Raw genomic sequence first — 23,918 nt, 5'->3', positions numbered from 1 at the left:
TATCTCTCAGACCTTTAGCTGGGAGAGTTTTATCTACGAAAAACCCTCTTCTGACAGGCACTGCAGAATGACCTGCTTCCATCATAGGAGTCATAACCTGTGTTCCATCCTCTGTTTCTGTTTATTCGGCTGGGTCATTCTCCAAATGAAGAATTTTTTTTGGTCCTAGCTGTTCAGCAGTTTGGCTGATAAACTTGCTTTCAATTTAACGTTGTCTGCACCCATCACAATTGTCAACAGAATGATGCTGGCTTGGAGGCATTGGGTTGTCTGGAACGGTGTAGAATCTCCTGCTTAAGCAGGAGCATGGACCAGAGACATCCATGATCCCTTCCAACTCTGTGATTGTGTATTCTAAGCCCTAAGTAGGAGGTCTGTTATTTGGGGCTAAATTTTTCTGCCAATGAAAGAAAGCTGTGGGCAGTTCAGTGATTATGTTTGGGCCTCCAGTCAAAACTCTGGGATTATTTTTCCCCTAAGGGCAAAGCTAGCTAGATCCTGGAATCAGCTACATCCAGCTATTTTCTACTTGCCTAAGGAACTGCATGTTTTCATCTATTTGGGCAATTTCCTTGCATGTTTCAAAAAATGGTGGAAATTTTGTGTCTGCTCCTACTTGGTACGTTCTCTTGTACAGAGAGATGTGTAGATAATGTATACTTCATATACTGAGCTTCTAAAAAGCTTCATCTTGTGTAGTTTTCCATGCAACAGTGGATGTTTCTGTATTTATGTGTGTGTGTGTGTGTGTGTGTGTGTGTGTGTGTGTGTGTGTGATGCATTTAAAGCAACCCAGATAAGATGAAATATCTAATTCCTCCAATTTATTTCCACTAAAGTCTTTAATGGATGCCTTGTACTGTATACACCTATTAACAATTGCTAAGTAACAACATGGATATTTTTAGAAGCCAAAATAACTGATTTTATTTACAAGACTTAAAGGGTCTTATGGAGTTGGGCAACTTTCTAAATCCAATCAGTCAGTCAGTCAGTCAGTTATCAGTCAGTCAATCAATCAATGAAACCAACTTTACAGATTCTTATTATTTCCAAACTGTTGGAAAACTGTGTCCTCAACTTTCTGTGAGGGGCATTGGAAGAGCTGTAGAAGTGGGCTGAGCGTGTCAATAGAGCTTCAGACTGTAGCATCCAAGATACAGGAGAAGGAGTGGCAGAACCCGGGGTTGGAGTCAAAAGAGGAATCCGCCTAGAATCCCTCTGCAGGCACAAAAGAACTAAATCCAGCCTTCCTTGAGTGCTGTTGACCCGTATCAAATGCTAACCAGGTGCCCACTATTATCTGAGAAGATTCCTGTGTGTAGGCCTTTTGGCAATAAATCAGCTTAATTGAATCTTCACGTGGGGACTTACTTGGTCTTTGGCTCCTGAGCGAAGTAAATTTGGGAAATGTCTGTGCAATCTGCAAAGTTGGAGTGACCTTTTTCCTGCTCAAACCATGTTCCCCCCCATGCGTCCTTCTCTGCAGACTAAATTGATTTTCTTTTATCAGTTGATTGATCAGCTATCATTTCTGTAACTGCCCGAGAGCTCTAATTATCTTAGTTATTATGTGATTGGGAAAAAGCAATGCAACAAAGGATTGCAGACACCTCTATTTCATGGCTTATTTGCAATTTAATCTTGATTAGATTTAAGACGGCTTCCTTCTCCTCCAGGAATCTTAGTCGCCCTTCGTTATTTGCTCACATTTGAGAACATTGCATAGAATGCACCTCTTTTCTGCAGCACGAAAAGATAATTTTGTATATATGGTTTTCGGTTAAGTTTACAGTAGTTAATTAGCAAGTTCTTGCTTCCTCTTTTAATTTCTTCCCTTTTTTTCTCTCTCTTTCCAGTTTCTGGCACCTGGAGCTCTGAAGCAATTCCTGTGACTTGCCTCACAAGGGAATAAATTTGCTTTTCCCAAAATCAGCGCTTCTCCTGAACCTATTTTTTTTTCCACGCGAGACCTTATTAGTTTCCATCAGTTCAACATTTTGTGGAAAGGAAGGTCTGTAATTTGGGGGCATTTTTTTTGGCAACTTCCAAGTTCCTGGGATTCTACTAAGGTAAGAATTTACTCATCGAGGCTACATTCAACAAAAAACAAAAGCCAATGCTCATAAAGAGCCAAGTTTTTTTTTAAAGCTCATTGCTTTCTGCTTCCTAGGATCTTTCTTTAAGAAAAGAAAACAGTAACTTCTAACTCTTCATGCTAGATGAGTTGTGATGCCAGCCAAAATCTGAGAAACTCAGATGTAATTGTGTAAAGTTTGGGGTCAAGCGTGAAGAATTGGTTGGTTCACCAAACCCACATATGCAAAAAAAAAAAAAGTTTAAAAATGGAAGGTTCAAATTAAAAATAATGGCAGATCTGTTTTATGTGAATCTATTGTATCATCAACCTTTCTTTGAAGGAAGAGAAGGTGTAGAAATTTTCCTAATTCGATGGGTATCCATTGGCCCTCCCTAGATGATTGGTTGTTTTTCTTCTCAGTGTGTCTTCTGCTGGGTCTGGATGAGGAAGTTGATCGTGCAAATGGTACACTACCATCCTAGATTATGAAATAAGGATTTCACTTGTGCACTGAAAGTGTAGGTTGATCTAACCGAATGGTGTTAGATCAAGAAGAGCTGGTTGAAATGATACCTAAGTATTTGGACAGTGTGATTGTGTGAACCCTTAGTACAGGTTAAAATTCACCTATAAGGTTGGGCAATGGTTGAAGAAGTAGGAATCACATCTGCATTTAACTGCGGGCTTTGCACAAAGAAGCCTCCTTGTTGTTATTTTGACCAACTCTTGGTACTTTGGTGTGGTCTTTTCAATAAGGCATTTGGCAATGAGTCTTGCAGAAAGCTCACCACTCACCACCTTAAGAGATTTGAAGTTCTGTGTTGACTTCTCAGAATCCACCCTATTTGGACCAATTACAATTGGGCTGACTAGTGGGGGATGAAAATAAGGTTCTCTTCCTGCTTCAAAAGAAGGGAACAATTTCATTAGGAACCCAAAGATTCCTTTTCTTGGAGAAATCATCCTGGGTCTAGCCTTCCTGTTTGCGGAGTACTTACTTTTCATTTGTCCTGCTAGCTTTACCAAATATGTTTGAATTAAATCTGCACACCCACACCACAAACCAACATTTGGATGTCTCTGGAGACACTCAGTCATCCAGGTCATGGTTATCCCAAAGGTGCTTTTCCAAAAGGCCACTGGACTTCCTTGGTTTTTTCCTTGAAAATGTTTCACTTCTCCTCCAAGAAGCTTCTTCATTTCAGTTCAACACTTAGAGCTTAGAGTTAGAACAGTTAGAACTGAAGAAGCTTCTTGGAGGAGAAGCAAAATGTTTTCAAAGGAAAAAAAAACCAAGAAAGTCCTGTTGCCTTTTGGAAAAAGCATCTTTGGGAGAACATTTGGATGTATATTTCAGAATGCATTTCCTTCCTTCCTTCCTTCCTTCCTTCCTTCCTTCCTTCCTTCCTTCCTTCCTTCCTTCCTTCCTTCCTCGAAATGCATTTAAATTTTATTTATTTCCGATCTGCAAACTGGGACTGGCTTGTTGAAAAGTCAAAAAGCCAACACAGTCCATTCCTAGTCTGGATTGGATAGAGCCAAGGGAAACCTGTTTAGTGATATTTCAATCACTAAACAAATCAGGCCTGGTCGACTCCTTCAAACCCGTTCAGAGGGAGAGATGCTGCAAGAATTTCGTGTGTGTGTGTGTGTGTGTGTGTGTGTGTGTGTTTGAGATCAACTTGCACGGCTTAGTTTCCTCCCCCTGCCCTGAAAAACGTCCGGGATCTCTTTCTGCAAGGCAAGCACTGCCTTTGCCAAACCAATTTCTCTCTGCCTTTTGAGATTCTTAACAAGGCTTAAATGAGCTGGGTAGACTTGAATCGTTGCAGCCAGTTCAGCTCTCTTGATACTCCATGTTTCTGAGCTTCTAGACTTCATCTTAATAAAACCCTCAGAGATTTCCCAAATAAACACCAGGTTTTCTCCCCTTATTTTCCGCCTGCAGTCAGAAACTGGAGGTTTCATATAAGTCTAATAGATTATGTTTGTATTATTTGTATTTGAATAAAATTAAAAAGAAAGAAAGAAACTGGAGGTTTCCAGCAGCCAAGGGGGCAGAGATGGGGAAGCAGATGACATGTTGGCGTCTTCTGGATGAGGTGCAGATCATCAGCAAGGTGTTCTTTCAAAGCGGCACCTGTCTGAACACAAAGTCCTGTTCATGTTCTGTTGTTCTTATTGGTTGATTCCCTCCCCTCCCCCCCACCCCGTCCTCTTATTATTTATAGTCGGTCTCACACTCAGCCAGATGTTTAGATTGGATTGGGCATTTTTGTCCACCTATCTGGTCCTTCCCCAGGACCTGGGAGAGGCAGATGTTGTTCTCTGATGGCTTTACACACCTTGCAAAACAAACCCACACCATTGCCTCATTAGAAATGCATTGCCGCCCTGGGCTGGTTTTTCTTCCCAAGTTGCCATCTTCCCCCAGACAATTTCCCTCTTTCCGTGTCGCCTGGACTCTTCATTTGTGAAGCCTCCTGTGCGGTGATTTTTCACTTCAGCTAAAGAGGCAATTTCTTGATTTGGTTCACTATGGCTCCTGGAGAGAGAGTAAATGTCTCTCATTTCCCCGAAGAAGTTTCAATACTTCTCTCCAGCTTGTGGGTTGGAGTGAACAGAATGGTATTTCAAAGGTGTTGATTCAGGCCTCCCAGACAATAAACTGGGGTCTGCTATGATAGAGGGAGTTGCAGTGCTGGCTTGCAAGTCTGCCCTGTTTAATTAATTAATTAATTTATTTTATTAAATTTATATGCTGCCCTTCTCCCTAAGGACTCAACAATAAAAATTAAAAACATAAAATAGAAAATTTAAAAAAGAATTAAACAATAAATACAATAATTATATGACAATTTAGAAAACCAGTAAAACCGTGGTCAGTCCAGGCCCGCTTGTTGGAACAACCATGTCTTCAGGTCACGGCGGAAGGACCGAAGGTCAGGGGTCATCTGCAGCTCCAGGGGCAATTCATTCCAGAGGGTCGGTGCATCCACAGAGAAGGCTCTCCCCCTGGGGGTCGCCAGCCGGCATTGCCTGGCCGACGGCACCCTGAGGAGGCCGACTGTGGGAGCGAACCGGGTGATGGGAGGTTGACAATGGCAGCAGGTGGTCTTGCAAGTACCCCGGGCCTAAACCATGTAGGGCTTAAAAGGTTATAACCAGCACCTTGAATCGCACCCGGAGGGCAACCGGAAGCCAATGCAGCTTGCGCAGAAGTGGTGTAACATGGGAGTAACGAGATACTCCCATAAGCACCCGCGCGGCCGCATTCTGCACCAGTTGAAGCCTCTGGGTGCTCTCCGAGGGCAGCCCCATGTAAAGAGCATTGCAGTAATCCAAACGAGAAGTGACGAGGGTGTGGGTAACGCTTCATCTCCTTTTCATCCCCATTCTGGAAATCAGCCTCTGGTGGCATCCTAAATATGCTAAGGGGACATCAAGATTTCCTTTGCTTGACTGTTGTGCTCTACTTTCTGGATCAGGTGCTGGAATGCAATTTATTGTAATCCAAGCCTTGATTTCCAGAAACACCAGATCTTGACAATTCCTCTTTTTTTTTTTTAAAGCAGCATTGTTTTCCCCCAAGAATTATCTCTAGGGCCTAGGCCTTCCAGATGAATGATTTTTTAAATAAAATCCCATGGTTAGCTTGTTAAACCCTTTGCAAGCTTCGCCCCTTGGGTTCTGTGATTTATCTAACCAACAAATTAACTTCTAAGTCATATTGCCCCGGTCCTTTTGGAATCATTTGCTTAAGCTGACGAATCTGGCAGTACATACCTTGTGAGCTTGCCCTGGGAGAAGGCAGAAAGAGGCTCTTAGGTCTCCCTAACCCAACTAGCTTACCTTTATACAGAGTGGGTGCCTGGAAACCGCAATCACGATTCTGTATTATGCAGTCTTTCCTCAGTGGGGAGTTTGCAAGGAGTTGCATTTGTAACTAAGCACTTTTCCCCCCCCCACATAATAAACTATAATTTGAAGTTTTCCACTGGGAACTTCATTTTCTTTTCCTCACACACCTTCATTACTGGGTTTTCTGCTCTGTTGCCTTGAGAAAATCAGAATCTTGCTAAAGAAGGATGTTCCCACCAGAGCAGTACCATTTTACATCGAAATAACTCCTTTTGTTTTCTTCCTGAGCACCTTTTGATACATACATACATACATACATACATATATAAAAAAAATTACACAAATATGAGCTGCCACTGCTGTGGCTACTGCCTGTAGATGGCCTTGGGCTAGGCTGAAACAGGAAATAAGATTTGTCCCATGTCTGGGACTAAGCAAGTGTATTCTGAATGCTTAAGAAACATTTAGGAGTGTGCACTTTTTAAATTGAGTTCCATTGTTTTTTGTCACCCAGTAGACTACCTTAATGATGGTCATAGCTCCCAATTTACTCAAGGGATGATTAGTAGCTATAACAATGCAGGTAAATTCTTCACCGAACAGCTGAAATGCAAATCTGATGGGAATTAGAACTTAAAGGACCAGCAATTCAATTTATAACAAACATTTAGCTAATAAACAACCTGCTAAGCTCTATATTAATTTACGCTAATGAGGTCCTGCTATAATCCTTGATGAATGCATAAACTTCACTGAAGCTCAGTAGGATGAAAAAAGAAGGCAGAGTTAGATAGCCTAATAATTTATTTACAAAGGTATAACTCACAACACACGTGAACAATGATGGGAAAAAGTAACATTGCAGATTCTTTGTTTAATAAGCTGATTGATAGCCGAAGTTTCACACATCTTAATTCCAGCTGGATTTCCATTTACCGCAACAAGTGGGAGTTTGGGACAGTAATGAAACCATCATTATGCACTTTCTTTGCTGTTTGTAGCAAAAAGATTTATTTGTGACCAATCAGGTTTCCTTAATGCTATACAAATCTAAATTGGGGGAGAAACCCTCTGCCCCCCCTTTTTACACTTCTACAAACATCGAATGGCTTCTCGGAGTACCAAACCCAAGAAAAATGGGTAAGCCAAGAAAAAATTAAATTTGATTTAGTTTAATTTACAGCGGTACCTTGGTACTCCACTGCTTTGAAACCCATAAATTTGGTACTGAGTGCATTTTGACATGAGACATTTGTCCCCGGTACTTATCATTTGTTCGGTACTCAGTGCACAAGCTAGAACTTGTCACTGTTGGTTGCCTTGGGACTCACTCCATTATTCCTTATGGGAAAAATTTGTTTGGTTTGCATCGTTTTTGATGCTCATTGCACCTCCCGGAACCAATTAACGATGAGCACCGAGGTACCACTCTATCTGAATATACTGAGTGACAATGAAATTAAATTCGTTGCCTGTATCACTGTGGGGAGAAAGGTGAGAAGCTCAATTATGGAAGAAGATGGGAAATTATAATTTGGTGCTCATTTCTCAAGTGCCTGTTCGGTTTTGGTCACCACGATGTAAAAAAGATGTTGAGACTCTAGAAGGAGTGCAGAGAAGGGCAACAAAGATGATTGGGGGACTGGAGGCTAAAACATATAGGGAACGGTTGCTGGAATTGGGTATGTCTAGTTTAATGAAGAGAAGGACGAGGGGGGGACATGATAGCAGTCTTCAAGTATCTCAGGGGATGCCCCAAAGAAGAGGGAGTCAAGTTATTCTCCAAAGCACCTGAAAGCAGGACAAGAAGCAATGGATGGAAACTAGTTAAGGAGAGAAGCAACCTAGAAATAAGGAGAAACTTCCAGACAATTAACCAGTGGAACAACCTGCCTCCAGAAGTGGTGAATGCTCCAACACTGGAAGTTTTTAAGAGGAGACTGGACAGCCATTTGCCTGAAATGGTATTTTCCTGCCTGAGCAGAGGGTTGGACTAGATGACCTCCAAGGTCCCTTCCAACTTACTTAATTATGATGATGATGATGATGATGATGATGAGAGATCTATCCTTCAAGCACTGGCATGTTTGCTTCATCTTAAATAATGGGAAGTTCTCCAGATGCTTGAAATTAGATTCTTAAGTTCACATATGTCCATGACAAGAGACTAAGTCTTCTCAAGAATAGATGTAGGAGACCTCATTATCTCCCTGTTACTCTTGATGACTGAGAGTGCGTCCAAACACAGGGACAACCCATCTCTACATAGTAGGTGGACAGAGCAACAGATGGAGAAAATGCCTACCAGAATTCTGATATGTGGACATCCACCATGAGATGCATTGCTGGCCAGTTGGAAAACATTTGATCCAGCAGGACCTTTAGCGTGTTCTAACGCCTGGATTTCAACCAGACCCACAATTTCTTCTCCTTAACTTGGTTTATGCCCATGATGGGGATGATGACCCATAAACCTCTACGATATTTTCAGAAAGCCCCATCCAGCTGGGAAAAGAATGCCTTGTAGAGCGCCTTTGAAAATGACAGAGAGAAGAAATGAAGTCTTCAGTTCAGATTTACGCTTCTAATAACGCCATTAATTCTCTCTTCTGTAATAACATTAAATCTTCCTATTTGTGACTGGCTTAATCATAAAACCGCCAAATAATTTATAAGCCAGGTTTGTCGTGAAACAGCAGATGACGCTATGAAAACCCTCACCTGTAGTGGTTCCCCCCCTTTTTTTTTGCTACATAACTTTATAAAATGGAACGGACACCCTTAGACGGTTGGGTCTTTATCATAGTTGATGCACAAGCAGGACACAGCAGAGGATAAAATTCACGTTTACCCTCTAAATTAAGATTTCGGTCTTTAAATTCATCATCAGCCTTCGTGAATACAGGGAGAAGCAACTTTGCATGACCTCTCTGGATATTATACAGGTAGTCCTCGACTTACAACAGTTCATTTAGTGATCATTCAAAGTTACAACGGCACTGAAAAAACATGGCTTATGATCGTTTTTCATAGTTGCAACTTTTACCGAATCCCCATGATGGTGTGATCAAAATTCAGACTCTTGGCAACTGATTCATAGTTATGACGGTTGCCTTATCCCGAGGTCATGTGTGATCCCCTTTTGCAACCTTCTAGCACGCAAAGTCAGTAGGGAAGTCAGATTCACTTAACAACCAGGTAATTAACTTAACACCTGCAGGATTCACTTAACAGGAAAAGTCATAAAAGAGGGAAAGCCTCACTTAAAAAATGTCTCACCTAACAACAGAAAGCCTGGGCTTAATTGTAATCAGGAAGGACACGTGGTTCAGTAAAAGATCTTCTGGATTCCCATACAAAAAGGCCCCATGTTTCCCAACCTCAGCAACTCTATGGTGAGTGGACCAACTCCCAGAATCCCCCAGACAGTTACGACTTGCTGTAGCTTGGGGTGGGGTTCCCATAGCAAAATAGTGACCTGGCCAAACATTTTGACTCAGTTGTGTAGGCAAGTTCCTTCCCTTTGGCTGACTTGTTCTTAGCAGCAATCCATAGTTGATGTCAGGGGCAAAGGATCGGGACTATACATTAAGCTGCAGTTCAGAAAATTTATTGCTCAGGCCTATACACAAGATTCTGGACAACTAAAGTTCAGTGCTAAACTGGTACCAGATAAAGGCCAACAAAATTCAAGAGGGGATGGAATTGAACCATTTGTGGGAACGTAACAGCTCTGAGCTGATGACTTGCTTAACTCTGCCTCCACAGCTCTGTCTGCTCCTCGCCTACAGTTGGAGAGACCTTTCTCTGCCTTAGACCTAACTCCTGATCTCTCTGCCCAATTTCTTGCTTTCATTGGCTGGGCCTCAGTTTCCCTCCCCGATGCCAGTTGTTGCAGCCTTGTTACGACCCAGTCGTTGCAAAATTTCCCAGCCGCCTGTTCACACAGAGGGGGAAAAAAAGAGAGAACATTTTCATCTTTTCAGCATAAAGCAGCAGTTTATGGCACAGGGGGGATTTTGTCATTAATTACTGTGTGCTGTGTGGGACTGTGTCAATATTGTGCATTGGAGTTCCTTGCACTGTAAATTAAACCTCCCCATCTGTGCCTGGTATTAGCAGCCATATAAAGCTTATCTGTGAAGCCGGGGTGAATTGGCCAACATCTGATCTGAATCACCAATGCAGATCAGAAAACCGGAGTCATTGGATCTGGATGGTCAAGTCAGATGGACAATTTGGAGAAATTCAGTTTGGCTTTCCAGATGGATTTCGAACACAGCACACAGAGAAGTATCAATTCAGGGCCATCTAATTCGCTTTGGGGTTTTGAACTGACTTCCTCCTTTGATTGGTCCTATTGGAATCAGATCATCCCATCAGATCTTTGCAGGATCCTCTTCGCTGGTTGCGAGTTGCTTCTGTATTCAGGGCTGATCTGTTTTGTTTCAGTAAGTTTTGTGTTTGGTTGGCATAAACAGCAATCATTCTAGATCGGGTGTGTCAAACTGCCAGCCCATGGGGCAGATGCGTCATGCCAAAATCGCGCCCACCCCATTGCCGGCAATGGAAAAAAAGCCACGCTACATCGTGACATGTCATGTGACGTTGCGAGTTTGATACCCCTGTTCTAGGTCATTCTTGGCCAGGCTCAAGGACGGGCATAGATCAAGGACTACCTGCATGCAAATTTCCAAATAAGTGAAATCTAAATAAAGGAGAATATTTGTAGCTCAGGGTTGAAATGAGGGGTCCTTGGTCCTCCTTCAGCTTGCTTGTTGTCTCGCAGACGTTTCATTACCTGAGTAGGTAACACCACCAGTCCTAGTACTGATGATGTGATCTAGTTTGGGTAATGAAACGTCTGCGAGAAAATAAAGCAAGCTCAGAGAGCACCAAGGACCCCTTAAGTGAAATCCATATCGTAAGGTTTGTTGCCTGTGCATAAGGTGGCAACGCTTGGACCTCGGGGAGAAGGAAGATTTTTGTTCAGTCTGATAGGAGAGAGTTGGGTCTGTGGATTCTGGAAACAAACAGCAGCCCAATCTTTGTTTTACACACTGGCTTAAACAAAATCCTTTTTTTTCCCTTGCTGTTTAAATATATCATTTCTCATTGCTTCCCCCGTGATGGGAGAGAGAGGATTATTTCCCATCTTCTGTGTGGCAGCCTTTTTCAATATTTAGACTGCTATTGTGAGCTTATTAAATAGATTTCTCTCCCAGCTTGGCGAGGATCCAGTCGTACCCTTTCATGAGCAATCTTGAAGGGACTTGTCTTGTTCATGCAACTAGAAGTTCATAAAGGGCAAGTTGTGATTGAGAAACAGGAGTAAAGAAACCCTGTTTGAAATAGGAGAGTAGACGTAGTGGGCTGGGTAGCTGTAGCACCTCAATACACGCTCAATTTTTTCTCATCAGAGACATCATACAAGAAGAATAATGCCTTTTCTAGAAGAACATGGGCCATCTAGATCCATAAATACATGGGGCAGCTTTGCTTTGCTCAAACCATGGTTTATCTACTCTTGCACAGTCCCCTGTGACTTCATCTGGCATTGTCCCTTCATCTTGACCTGCTTTCTCTAGAATTTGGACAATACTGAGAATTTATTCCTCCCCAATCTCTTATCTGTCCAACCTTCTGGCACTGGGCCCATCCCTGCCTATCAGTCATCTTGGCCACAAACGTAGCCACGATAGAATGTCTATTGCATTACAACCCATCCCTTTGTCCAAACACCTCAAATTTGCAACCAACAATTCCATATTGTTTATTCCGGCAACTGTCAAGTTGCATATTCCACGACTGTTGTGAGGGAGACATAAAAGCCACATGCATATTTACACTATTGACAAACACAGTTTCCTCTTTCCGGCATCTCTTTATGCGGGTTGATAGATTGGCTTGAAATGCTTAGAACTTCATCCGTAAATGCTATCTTTGTTCATGAATTTATCCTTTTTCTCAATAACAGATGGTCCGCAGCGCTTGGTCTCTTGCAAAAGCAGGTGGTCTCCATGTTTCCCCCCTCCTTTGAAGGGTGGTGGGGGGGAAGAGTTAATGCTTTCATCCTCATGTATGCCAGCTTGGAAACAAGGATGAAGGAAGAAGGAGAATTTGACTCAGGAAATGTGCAGAACTCAAATGCAGATCGCTGCTGTAGATGATCAGAAGGGAAATATTGAAAACTGGTTGTCAACCACCCCAGGCTCACTTAGGGGAGATGGGCTGTGGAGACATTTAATAAATAAAATAAAGCAGAGAGAAAATGGCTTATTGACTGTTCCTTCAATATGAAGAGGAATTATTAATTTAATTAATCAATTAACCCCATCCCTGTATCTCATGTCTAGTTAGAGGTTAGAATCATGATGAAGCACTGGGAATTTCCTCGGCTGTCATCCTGAGGTTGTTTTCTAGAAAGTATTGTGGGGAAAAAGTTCTAGTCAAGGATACGAACTCCTCCTCCTCCTCCTCCTCCTCTCCTTTCTTCTCCTCTTCTTCCTCCTCCTCCTCCTCCCCCTCCCCTTTCTCCTCCTCCTCTTCCTCTCCTTTCTTCTCCTCTCCCTCCTTTTCTTCCTCTCCCTCCTCCCTCTCCTCCCTCCCTCCCCCTCCCCTTTCTCCTCCTCCCCCTCCCCTTTCTCCTCCTCCTCTTCCTCTCCTTTCTTCTCCTCTCCCTCCTTTTCTTCCTCTCCCTCCTCCCTCTCCTCCCTCCCTCCCCCTCCCCTTTCTCCTCCTCCCCCTCTCCTTTCTCCTCCTCCTCCTCTCCTTCCTCCTTCTTCCCTCCTTCCTCCTCCTCCTCCCCCTCCTCCTCCTCCTCACCTTTCTACTCCTCCTCCTCCTCCTCCTCCTCCTCTTTTACCACTTTGGATGTCAAGGGAGATGCAAAGTTCTGGTTTTTGTCCTTCTGGCCGCCTCAACCATTGTTATTTGATGCTGTCGTAGTGTGTCTCTCTGTCTTCTTCTAGATCTGCCTTTTTTCCCTTTGGCTACATTACCCACTTTCTATTTTCTATTGTCTTAATTTTTAACTTGGTGTTTTAGAATTCTATGTCAACTGTTTTAACATGGGCAATTATTTAATCTCTTTTTAACGTTTGTATTCAGTATTTTATTCTGCCCTGTAAACCGCCCTGAGTCCTCAGGGAGAAGGGCGGTATATAAATATTATTAAATTAAATTAAAAATTAATTATGGTTTTGTTAAACATGACTTGTGTTGTAAGCTAAGGATGATTGCAATCCTACAGTACCCAGAAAGCTGGTGGGTTGTAAGATTTGGGGATCACCAGGTTTTCATCTGAGTCATAGAGCATTGCTAGGCTTTGGGCTAGATGCTTTATCTCAATGCTTGTTGGGTTATGGTAGGGAAACATGGGAGGAGGAAGCTCTGTGTATGTGGAATGGTTGGTAAAAAACACCTTGGGAGATGGGCGAAGAGATCCTAGCTAGGGAGTGGCCACATAAGAGACTGCTCAGCCCACAACTGCACAATGGGAGGGGGACAAAAAGCTCAAAAGGGGAACCCTCCCTCGTTTCTCAGGCTGCCCATCCCTTGGGAAGGACACAATAAGTGGTGAAAAATGCCAAATCTACCCTAAAAATCTGGATGCTGTATGACCAACCATAAGAAAATGTAGTTCAGTGTGGACACTGACCAGGAAACAACAGCCAAGAATCGCATCAGGCAACCCGTAATCAATTCGTAGTAGGCATCTTCCTTCTCCAGTTACATTCTATGGTTGTTCAAGGTCTGGAAAAGAGGGCTTAATATTTTGAGGTAAAAAATTCACACGCTATACGTAGGGCAGCCGTGGGTTTCTTTTTCTTCCAGACACAACATAACGAGAGGATCAGAACTGAACAGGGACTCCTCATATTTTTAAACAAAGTCTTTAAAAAAAATGGTACCCCGTTTGGCAGATGCAGAGAATGGAACCTGCCCTTGGTGGAACACTGTGAAAGGAAACGGTTTGGCTTTAATTCAGCCGAATCTTTGCACAGATGTTGTTGTGTGTTCGTAATTAGCCTTGGAAGAGGAGTTGGGCTCTTAGATATAAATAAATAATGTCTGTATTGGCAGACGCCTTATTTATATTAGAATATTGTTAAGGTGGTTGAGTCTGACAACAATGGAAACTTCTTATCTGAACTACAAGGTCATTTACTGAGCATCGCAAGCTAAACCTTCAGAAATCAGCCCTTCTCATGGGTTGGTGGCATCTGTTTGGATGGCCTTCCTCGGCCCAAATTGATAGGTTTACCCCAGGTATGCAAAGACTGTGGCCAGTTTAATCTACATTTATTGATGACTGGACATCTCTTATGGGGTTTTGGGTAAAAATGAAAAAAAACCCAAACCCAATGAACTTGTGATTTAAGGCAGGGGCCCTCAACCTTGAAGCCCACAAGTCTTAAAGTTACCAAGGTTGAGGACCCCTGATTTAAGGTTTTAAGGATTAGATAAGATAGATTGTAGAAAGAAGATGAATATGATGTAGGAAGTTAGAAGTATTAACAAATATTTGGCCCAATAATAGCAAAACTGTAGAACGGTCCTTAGGTCACAGCTGTGTTCAAATCATTTTATGGAAAGGGGTCAAGTCAGGCTGTGTCTTCGCCCAGGCCTATCCATTTCCTCATTCAATTTATAGATCCCTTCAGTTATTAAAAAATGAACAACACCGGAGTAGCAATGCTTCTTTAGGCTGCTCCGTTTAATCAGCAGCATCCATTAGCTAAGAGCTTTGTGCTTCCCACTGCATAGAGACAGAATTAATCATGAAAGGGGCTATTTTTTGTTGTTTTGTTAACCCCCCCCAAAAAAAAGAACATTAGGGCTTTAACAAAGAAATTTGCAAGCCGCAGGTGTAGATAGCAAATTAATAGGAACATCACAGAACAGATCATGTCCTTCTGATATGTAGGAATTGTCTTTTTTTATCAATGGCTGCTGGAACGAAGACAAAAATCTATTCTAGAGAAGGTCCACAGGAGGACACTGATGATTATTACACTGGATTAGAAATTACAATATTGCAACGCAGAAAGTTTTCGAAGGTAAAGTAAGACATCAGCTACTGAGTGGCACCAAGGTGACCCCATTTGAGGATGTTTGAAGACCTTCTACTTCAATGTCTTAGAGTCGTTTTGTGATTGTTTGTTGAATATCTAATTCAAGGGTCTTCAAACCTGGCCTTTTTATGACTTGTGGACTTCAGCTCCCAGAATTCCTCAGCCAGGCGTGCCTGGCTGAGGAATTCTGGGAGCTGAAGTCCACAAGTCATAAAAGGGCCAGGTTTGAAGACCCTGATCTAATTCTTTTCTCTCAGTCGTTGATCTTAACTATTGGCTTAAGGTAGGTTTTCCTTCTTAACCCAGGTTAATGCTTAGGTGAGGCTTCACTTTGTTTCCTTGTTGGTTTTTTGATTGACTCTTGAATGGTATGTAGATGTTGTTTGTGTGCCTGTTGATGGCTGATTTGTTGGGATTCAGTAAAATGGTACCCCTTATCTTAGTGGCTGAGTTGAATGTTGTGTGAATAAAGTAGGCTGGAAAATAAACCCAGAATAATAGAATAACAGAGTTGGGAGGGATCTTGGAGGTCTTCTAGTCCAACCCCCTGCTCAAGCAGGAAACCCTATACCATTTCAGGCAAAGGGTTGTCCAATCTCTTCTTAAAAGCCTCCAGTGATGGGAGCACCCACAACTTCTGGAGGTAAGCCATTCCACTGATTAATTGTTCTAATTATCAGGAAATTTCTCCTTAGTTCCAGGTTGCTTCTCTCCTCGATTAGTTTCCATCCGTTGCTTCTTGTCCTGCCTTCGGGCGCTTGGGAGAATAGCTTGACTGCCTCTTCTTTGGGGCAGCCCCTGAGATATTGGAAGATGGCTATCATGTCCCCCCTGGTCCTTCTCTTCCTTAAACTAGAGATACCCAATGACAGCAACCGTTCTTTGTATGTTTTAGCCTCCAGTCCCCTAATCATCTTTGTTTCAAACCATGCTTGCTTCTTAGAACTTTGCATAGGGAAAGGAATGAAGCTTTCCCTAAACCAGCATACCTACCTCATTTGAGTTAAACCTCAATGATTACCACCTTCTATACTTACTTTCTTCAGTTCCCACCTACTCCATTCAATCTTAATATCCCTGGGTTTACACCCTCCTGGTATAACAGGGTTGATATTTCTGAGTCACAAGAAGATGCTTTCAGCTTTAATGAGAATGTCTAAAGTACATTTTTGGCATTCTGGAATCCAGGCAGGATGGACGGATGGATGGATGGATGGATGGATGGATGGATGGATGGATGGATGGATGGATGGACGGACGGATGGATGGACGGGGCAGACAAATCATGTCAGAAAAATATGATTCTGGGGAAACCAAAGCTTCATTCTGTCAAATCCTGTTTCGTACATTTTCTGATCAGGCAAGAGCTGTCTCTTTCTCTGTGAGTGGCTTCCTGCCACCAACTTCAGAAAAGATATACATGTATTTCCTTTAATGGATCTGAATGTGACATTCATCACATCTCAGAAAGAATTTCCATTTTAAAGAAAATACGTAATGAAACCTCTTTAAGAAATTGGCAACATATCCCTCCCAGCTTCTGTAGTTGTCAAGGACGAAAAGCTGCTTCCTCCCACTTCTTAGAGATACTTCCGTGAGATCCTTCTGTGTTGAGCCGGTAATTTGGCCCTCATTATGAGAATGAAAGTCCAGAAGACAAGTCTTCTTCAAGGAAGATGAAAGAGTCTTATTATCTAGGGTTCTATTATCTTCAGGACAAACCTCCAGGAAAATCTCCCAATTTAGTTTGAAAGTCTCGCTTCCTTCCCCATCGCCTGCTGCAGATGACCTGTTCTCTGTGGAGATGGTCTTCAAGCTCTCTCCTTTTTATTTAATGGCCAAGAACAACCTCTTCTCCATAAATGAGCTGAATGATGATAAATATAATTTCTTCCAGATATTTCTGAACGGAAACTTCCAACTGCAACTCGTGTGTGGAGCAATGCTAAGAGCTGAGGTTCAGCAATGTTGGGAGCTCACAATGCCTCAACCTCCATTCTAGGTCATCTTTCTTTCTTCCTTCCTAATAGATATCTTTTGAGAAGTCACTTTTGGACAATGTAGGGGCAAGGGAGTTCCAAGCCATTGGGCCTGCTGGCTGTGAATTCTGGGGTGTGTAATCCTAACTCTTGAGAGGACTCCAAGTTGAGCAGGCATAGAATAGAATAGAATAGAATAGAATAGAATAGAATAGAATAGAATAGAATAGAATAGAATAGAATAGAATAGAATAGAATAGAATAGAATATCCTCTAAGTGGCTTCGACAACTCTTAGAAAGAGTGCTAACGACCAGATGACTATAAGGAACATAAATCCTTCCATTCCCCCACCACCCAGTCAGAGCTGAGGAAGCTTCTTGGAGGAGAAGTGAAACGTCTTCAAAAGAAACACAAGAAAGTCCAGTTGCCTCCTGAAAAAAGCACCTTTTGGGACAACCCTGACCTGGATGACTGAGAATCTCCATAGACAGGCAGATTTAAGCTCATTTGTTCTTGTTTTGTATTAGATGCAGCTCAGATCTTATCTCAAATACCGGAGAAAAACACCGTTAAGAACATTTTTTGAGAGACTGCAAGCAAATGAGTTTGCAGCAGGCAAATGAATTGCATAAACCAGCAGCATGATATGAGATATTTTCCACTTAGAGATGGCTTATCGTCATTTGCTCAAGATTTGGCTGGGCCTAAATTGGTTTGGGGAAGGCTTTGTCATATCTTAATGTCCGATCCTCTCGCTTTGTGTTTTACATAAGCAGAGTCATTTAGCAAATTAGCATCTATGTGGGCAATGCTGTATTTCTCCTACTGGCCCTGGGTAATCTACAGCATATCTGTCAATTTCTCTTTGAGCAGGAGAGGCTACAATTGTTACAATGCGATTGACTGTGTATTTGAAGAGCGTTGGGCACAAACAATGGAGGGTTCAATTTACTGCTTTATTGCTCAAACCTATGCACAAGAATCTTCTCAGACTAACAGTTCGCACTGTGGTAAAACTTAGACAAAGTTCAGTGGTGTTCACGAAGGGTGGACTTTGTCTTTTATGACTACGCAAAGATTCTAATTTAATTCCCCACTTGACTCCTTCCTCTGGCTCTGCAAGGCTTTCTCTGACAAAAAGTGTGTTCTGCTTTTCAGCCTTGTGTATGTATATGTCTGAATCCACAGCACCGTCCTCACAATTTCCTTGTTTGGAGAATAAGCATAAATTGGTAGTTCTAAGTGAAGAAGGTTAGTAATTATAATTGTTACAAGTTCCAGGAGAAGATGCAGATGGAGAAACCTTTATCCAGCATCTGTAGTTCAAACAGATTGTCCTCCGCTAATCCCTCTCCTAGCTTTTGTCTTCCCTTGCACTAGTCCTGTCCCTGCAAAGCTCTTTGAAGTAGCTTAAACAATACATTTTGTGGGGTTATTAGTAGCATTTATCACCCAATGCTGTCTATAAATGTAGGTTTCCTTAGTTACTGTGTTTAAGAACAGAACAACAAATCAACACCTTAAAAAAAAACCTAAGACCACTGACACATGCAGAAACATAAAAGAATCAAGCTGCTTTCAAATTGAGCTTCAGTCCTGGTGACCATATGGAGACATCCATGCTGTTTTCTTGGCAAGATACCATGTGATTTAGCAGCTCTGTCTTCTGGGATGAGGTCTAGCTGCTTAGATACTTTTGGACTCATCCAATTTTTAATCCTGGTTTGCAGCTGGCTCCCCACCCAGGTGGTAATGAAGGATAATTTGACTTCGCTTTTTAGATTAGCCAAGATTGGATTGGTGTTGTGACCTACTGGCATATCTGAAGATACACCGTGATCTTCATCAATGTGAACCATTTAACAATCCTACTGGTTAAAGATTGAACATACAAAACTTCAGTAGCTCACAGTAATTGTGGCCTGGCTTTGTGATGCAATCTGAACCAAGTCTCTGATTGTATTTATGATGGTTGAGGTGGGACGTTGAACTATCAGTCTAGAAAGGAGGACAGCACGTTCTCAACCAGAGCTTTCCAAACATGGTGGTGCCATGACCACTACAAATTTGTGAATTTGTGTTGTTGCCACATTTCTAGTGATATCTGAGCCCATAGACAGTATTAAGAGAGGAGCACCTGGAGATGAAACTCAAGAAGCCAGGGCCTGGGGAGAACATGCATTAAACCTCAATTAAGCGTGGAGGAGCAGTTCCCCAAAGGAAGCAGGAGACATGTCAGATGAGTAACATGAGATTGCTTGTAGTGATCAGGCCATCTTGAGTGATCCTTGTGTTGTGGATATCACGTTATCCCACCTGCATTCCTTAAACCAGGATGCAGAATCATAGGGATGAAAGGGACCTTGCAGGTCTTGCTAGTCCAATCCCCTGCTCACAGTAGGAGATCTTATACCATTCTGTTCAAATTGTTCTCCAGTCTATTTTTGACAACCTCTGGTGATAGAGTAGCCACAACTCCAGGAGGCAAGCTATTCCATTGATTAATTGTTCTCACTGTCAAGAAATTTCACCTTACTTCTAGGTTAGATCTCTCTCTCTCTCTCTCTCTCTCTCTCTCTCTCTCTCTCTCTCTCTCTCTCTCTCTCTCTCTCTCTCTCTCTCTCTCTCTCTCTCTCTCTCTCTCTCTCTCTCTCTCTCTCTCTCTCTTTCTGTCTTGTCTTCATTCATAAAAATGTACAGTTGTGAAATCTGGATTGGTCTAAGAGGGCAGGTAGAATATCGCTCCAAATCCAGCAAGTGCCTTGTGGATCTCTTATCTCCAGGATGCCAGACCATGGACAATAGCAGTTTTCAAGCCAAATGCTTAAGGGAAACTCGGGTGAAGATCATGTCTATGGAATACATAATCTACCAAACAAAGGAAGCACCATGTAGCAGACAAAAATTAAATTAGGCACCTCTTCTCACTGACTGTTTGTTCTTGGCTCTGGGAAGATATTTTGCCATGTGTGTTTGAGGAGGCAGCACACGCACCATCTGAAAGTGGAAAGAAGGTGGGTGGGCGAAGTCAGCAGGAGAGAGATCTTTCCTCAAGTTGTTTTCTGCTTGCGGAAGGGAAATGGAAGGGAATTGGCACAAAATAAGCTTGATCAGAATCACGTTGCACCGCTTCCTGAGATAAAGAAAGAAGAATGGCTGGGGGACTAATGAAGAAAAAAAATATGTACCTGTGAAAGAAGGGAGGAGAAGACAGGTTTGGAGGCAGGTTGGAGAAGAACCATCTGGCAGATTTGAGGTGGAATGACATCTGCCTTTGGACTTGCTAATTTACCTGCTCCTGGATGATCTGTTTAGTGCAATCTGGTAAGGTAGAGTAGAGAAGCTGTGGTTTTCATGGGGTGGGGGTGGCTGAATTTCAACTCCTAACAGCACTAGCAACATGGACAGTGCTGCAAGAACTTAGCTGCATCTGATCATATTTTGACCACTGCTTCCCATTGAAAGTATCCTCCCTCGCAGATCTGGGCACAGAAAGTTCTTCTTTTATATGAAAATGTAAAGGAGGAGAAGGTGACATGTTAGGAGCTTCTTTGTACTCACAGTACACGGTGGGCAGGCAATAAATTTAAATAATAAATAATAATAATATACAATGAAAACAATGAAAATCAGTGGCTTTAGCATCTGGCTTGAACATTTCTGTGTTGATACAGCATCTTGTCTGTCTGTCTGTCTGTCTGTCTGCCTGTCTGTCTGTCTGTCTGTCTATCTATCTATCTATCTATCTATCTATCTATCTATCTATCTATCTATCTATCTATCTATCTATCTATCCAACCATCCATCCACCCATCCATCCACCCATCCATCCTCTCCCTATAGCAATTGGGGCACATTTTGAGTCCTTCTCTTCTGCTAAGGGCATGTATTGCTAGGCTGCACCTGATTTAGCTCCACGAGTTGGTGGGTGCCCAAATAGGGAAGGCTAGAGACTGGTGCTTGTGCAGGAGATCAAGTTGAGAAGATTCCCCCAACTCCTTTTGCCCGTAGGTGGAATCTGAAAAGAGAACACAAGACATTTTACAAAGAGAAATATTTCTTAAAACAAAACAACCCATGCACAGACGGAAAACAAGGGAAATGTCAAGTTGTCTAGCTGAAGTTTCTTTTTTCTGAGTGTATGCTCTGAAGTATTGATCAGAACCTGTAAACAGATGTCTCAATCTTGAGGATGACATGTATGACAAAGGAGAAGATGGCTGAACAAAGTGACAGTTTCCTTTCCTCCCTTATGCTTAAGTTATGGATTCTTTATGGATTCAGAAGCTTCCTAGCCCCCTAAAATAAATAAATAAAAAGGCACGTTCTCAACCAGCCACTCTTTTTTCCTTCCTTAAACACAAGTTCAACATCATGGCCTCCAGCATTTCCTCGGGTCAGATTTGAGGCATGGGTGCTGGGTCAAACTTTCCTCCAGGTCTCCTTTGGGGGCATTGTGGGTAAAGAATCTCTTTGGATCAATTTACGGGAGAGAGGGAGGAGAACCATAATCCTACTCTAAGCGCATGCTGGTTGTGGTGTGGATATTTTATATTCAACCAAAGAATGTGTGTATCAGAAAATCTGTCTCTGTGCATTGGCAGATTTAGAGACACCAAGTCGTGTGCTTCCTTCTGATACATAGAGGGAGTATAGTTCTTCAAATCTGCCCTTTGCCATTTACACAACACGTTGTGGTTCCAGAGATTGATTGTGCTTCAGTCACTAGGGCTGTCATTATTTAGAGCTGGGGTTGAGACTGGCTGATCCTTGAGCTAAGTCCAAATGACCTTCCATTTAATTTCTGAAAATGATGAATTTAGATTGCTGAGAAAAGCAAATAATGATGGGGTGGGGGCTGGAGGGAGAGAAGAAGTCGCAAAGGTCATGGCTTTCAACCCTACCTGTGAAAATTAGTTGGCCAACAAAGAAATGTTTGTGCTTCCTGTGGTCCTTGAATACAGAATAACGTAGCAGGACTCTGTCCATTCTTTTGGAATGTCAATGAAGATTCTCACTCATGCTGGAAGATGGGGCAGGGCAACTGGGTTCCTTTGGGATGAAAATGATATAAACCTTGGGTTGTCCACACTAAGAAGCACCCCACAAAATAGACAGCCCAGAGAAAGTTGTGTTTAAATGAAATGTCTATGGAGATTCTCAATCATCCAGGTCATGATTGTCTTAAAAATGCTTTTTTCAAAAGGCAACTGGCCTTTTTTTCTCCTTGAAGACGTTTCACTTCTCATCCAGGAAGCTTCTTCACTTCTGACTGAATGGTGGAGGATGGGATGATTTATATTCCTTGCAGTCATCTGGTCATTAGCACTCTCTCTGAGAGTTGTTGAGGCCACTTGGAGGTTTATCTGTGCCCTCGGAGTCACCTGGATAGTGCAAGTTCCAAGAAGTGTCCACACCCATTTGAACTATCCAGGTGACCCTGAGGGCACAGATGAACCTACAAGTGGCCTCAACAACTGTCAGAGAGAGTGCGAGTGTCCAGATGACTGCAAGGAATATAAATCCTTTCATCCTCCACCATTCAGTCAGAACTGAAGAAGCTTCTTGGATGAGAAGCAAAACATCTTCAAGGAGAAACAAAGGCCAGTTGCCTTTTGAAAAAGCACCTTTGGGACTTTAAATAAAATGTAAAATTGACAGAGTTAAATTCAGTGCTACCGACAGAACACTTTTCTGCATATTTAAACTTCTCCCCACCGCCCCCCCCCTTTTTTTTGTTGTACTAAAAATTACAGCTGGGTGTTAGCTACCCAGAGCAGTCAAGGTGTACAGTAGCTGTATGGATCTAAACAGCTTCTGTGCTCTGTATTTCATTGCCACCTGCGAATGTCCAATTCTATTGTGTTTCAAAGAGTTTATTGCTTATTGGATTTCCTCCGTTCTTGCTTGGAGGAAGTATAATGTAACTGTGAATCAATGTCAGCAATAAATTCCTGCGATGGGGAGAGGTGGATCACCAAGGTCAAGCTGTTCTCTGTCTGAGCTTTCACAATGTAGACTAGAGTCCACTCTTCTTCTGTGAAGCATCTAAGCAACGTCAGAACGCCAGGCTCAAGTTGCGTTCATCAGACACAACTCTTGCTCTCCCTCCCTCCCCCCCCCTCTCTCTCTCTCTTTCTTTTTTTTTTGCAGATTGCTATAATTTTAATGAATAGCCTCTCCCCAGGCTGCTAGAAGTTGGCTAAAGCCATGAAGAAGTTTTTGAGAAAGAGTGAAGTCAGAAGTTCCTTGAAGCATCTTTTGGCAGTCCAGGTGCTATTAGCATATCTTGGAACTTGGAAGAACTTTCATTAGCCTGGAACAGCATCTCTGAATTTGAACAGGCACGGGGGGGGGGGGGGAGAAGGGGAAGACTTTAGCTCTGCCCTTTTGCTTGTTTTTCCTCTCCTTTAATGGTGTAATAAATGCAGCCTACTAATTGGCCCCAATGCCTGAGAGTTTTAGTTCGGCTAGGTATCCTTCTTCTTCTGATGATGATGATGAGGTCAAGGAGGCAAGACACAGATTTCATTTCATTTTGCATCTTTAAGGTGACTTGGGTTCCATTTCTTTCTTTTAATTAAGCTTATTTTGACAAAGCCAGCTGCTACTACAGAAGGGAAGAAGTGGAAACCCGGGAGAAGACGCTGAGTATAGGAAGCTGGGTTTTTCAATGGAGGCTAATAAGAGTTGGAATGGAGAGAGAATTTGTTAAGGCCAGTTTCCAAAGCTGGAGGAACAGCTTTGTACCCATGTCATGCTAGATGAGTCAAGAGCCACAGTTTCACCTTGAAGAGTGCATGGGGTCCGTTGGCGTAAACATAAAAGATTAACACAAGAGTTTTTAAGAAGAGGTAACAAAGAGGGACGTGGTGGCTCAGTGGCTTAGGACGCTGAGCTTGTTGTCAATCAGAAGGTC

The 23,918-nt window shown here is 42.5% G+C and overlaps 1 protein-coding gene across 1 annotated transcript in view; it reads left to right on the top strand.

Annotated features, from left to right (window-relative positions):
* Nucleotides 1-1,865: 1,865 nt before the first annotated feature.
* The window catches only part of LINGO1 (leucine rich repeat and Ig domain containing 1), a 193,749-nt gene continuing 171,696 nt past the window's right edge, over nucleotides 1,866-23,918 (top strand). The window contains exon 1 of the mRNA XM_081337729.1: nucleotides 1,866-2,072. The gene's annotated coding sequence lies outside the window, so the exon portion shown is untranslated. The remainder of the gene's footprint in view (nucleotides 2,073-23,918) is intronic.

This window comes from Vipera berus (genome assembly GCF_964194415.1).
Source record: "Vipera berus genome assembly, chromosome: 12".
Lineage (NCBI taxonomy): Eukaryota > Metazoa > Chordata > Lepidosauria > Squamata > Viperidae > Vipera > Vipera berus.
The sequence above is the reverse complement of the archived record's forward strand: the minus strand, read 5'-3'. Positions and strand labels throughout refer to the sequence as shown.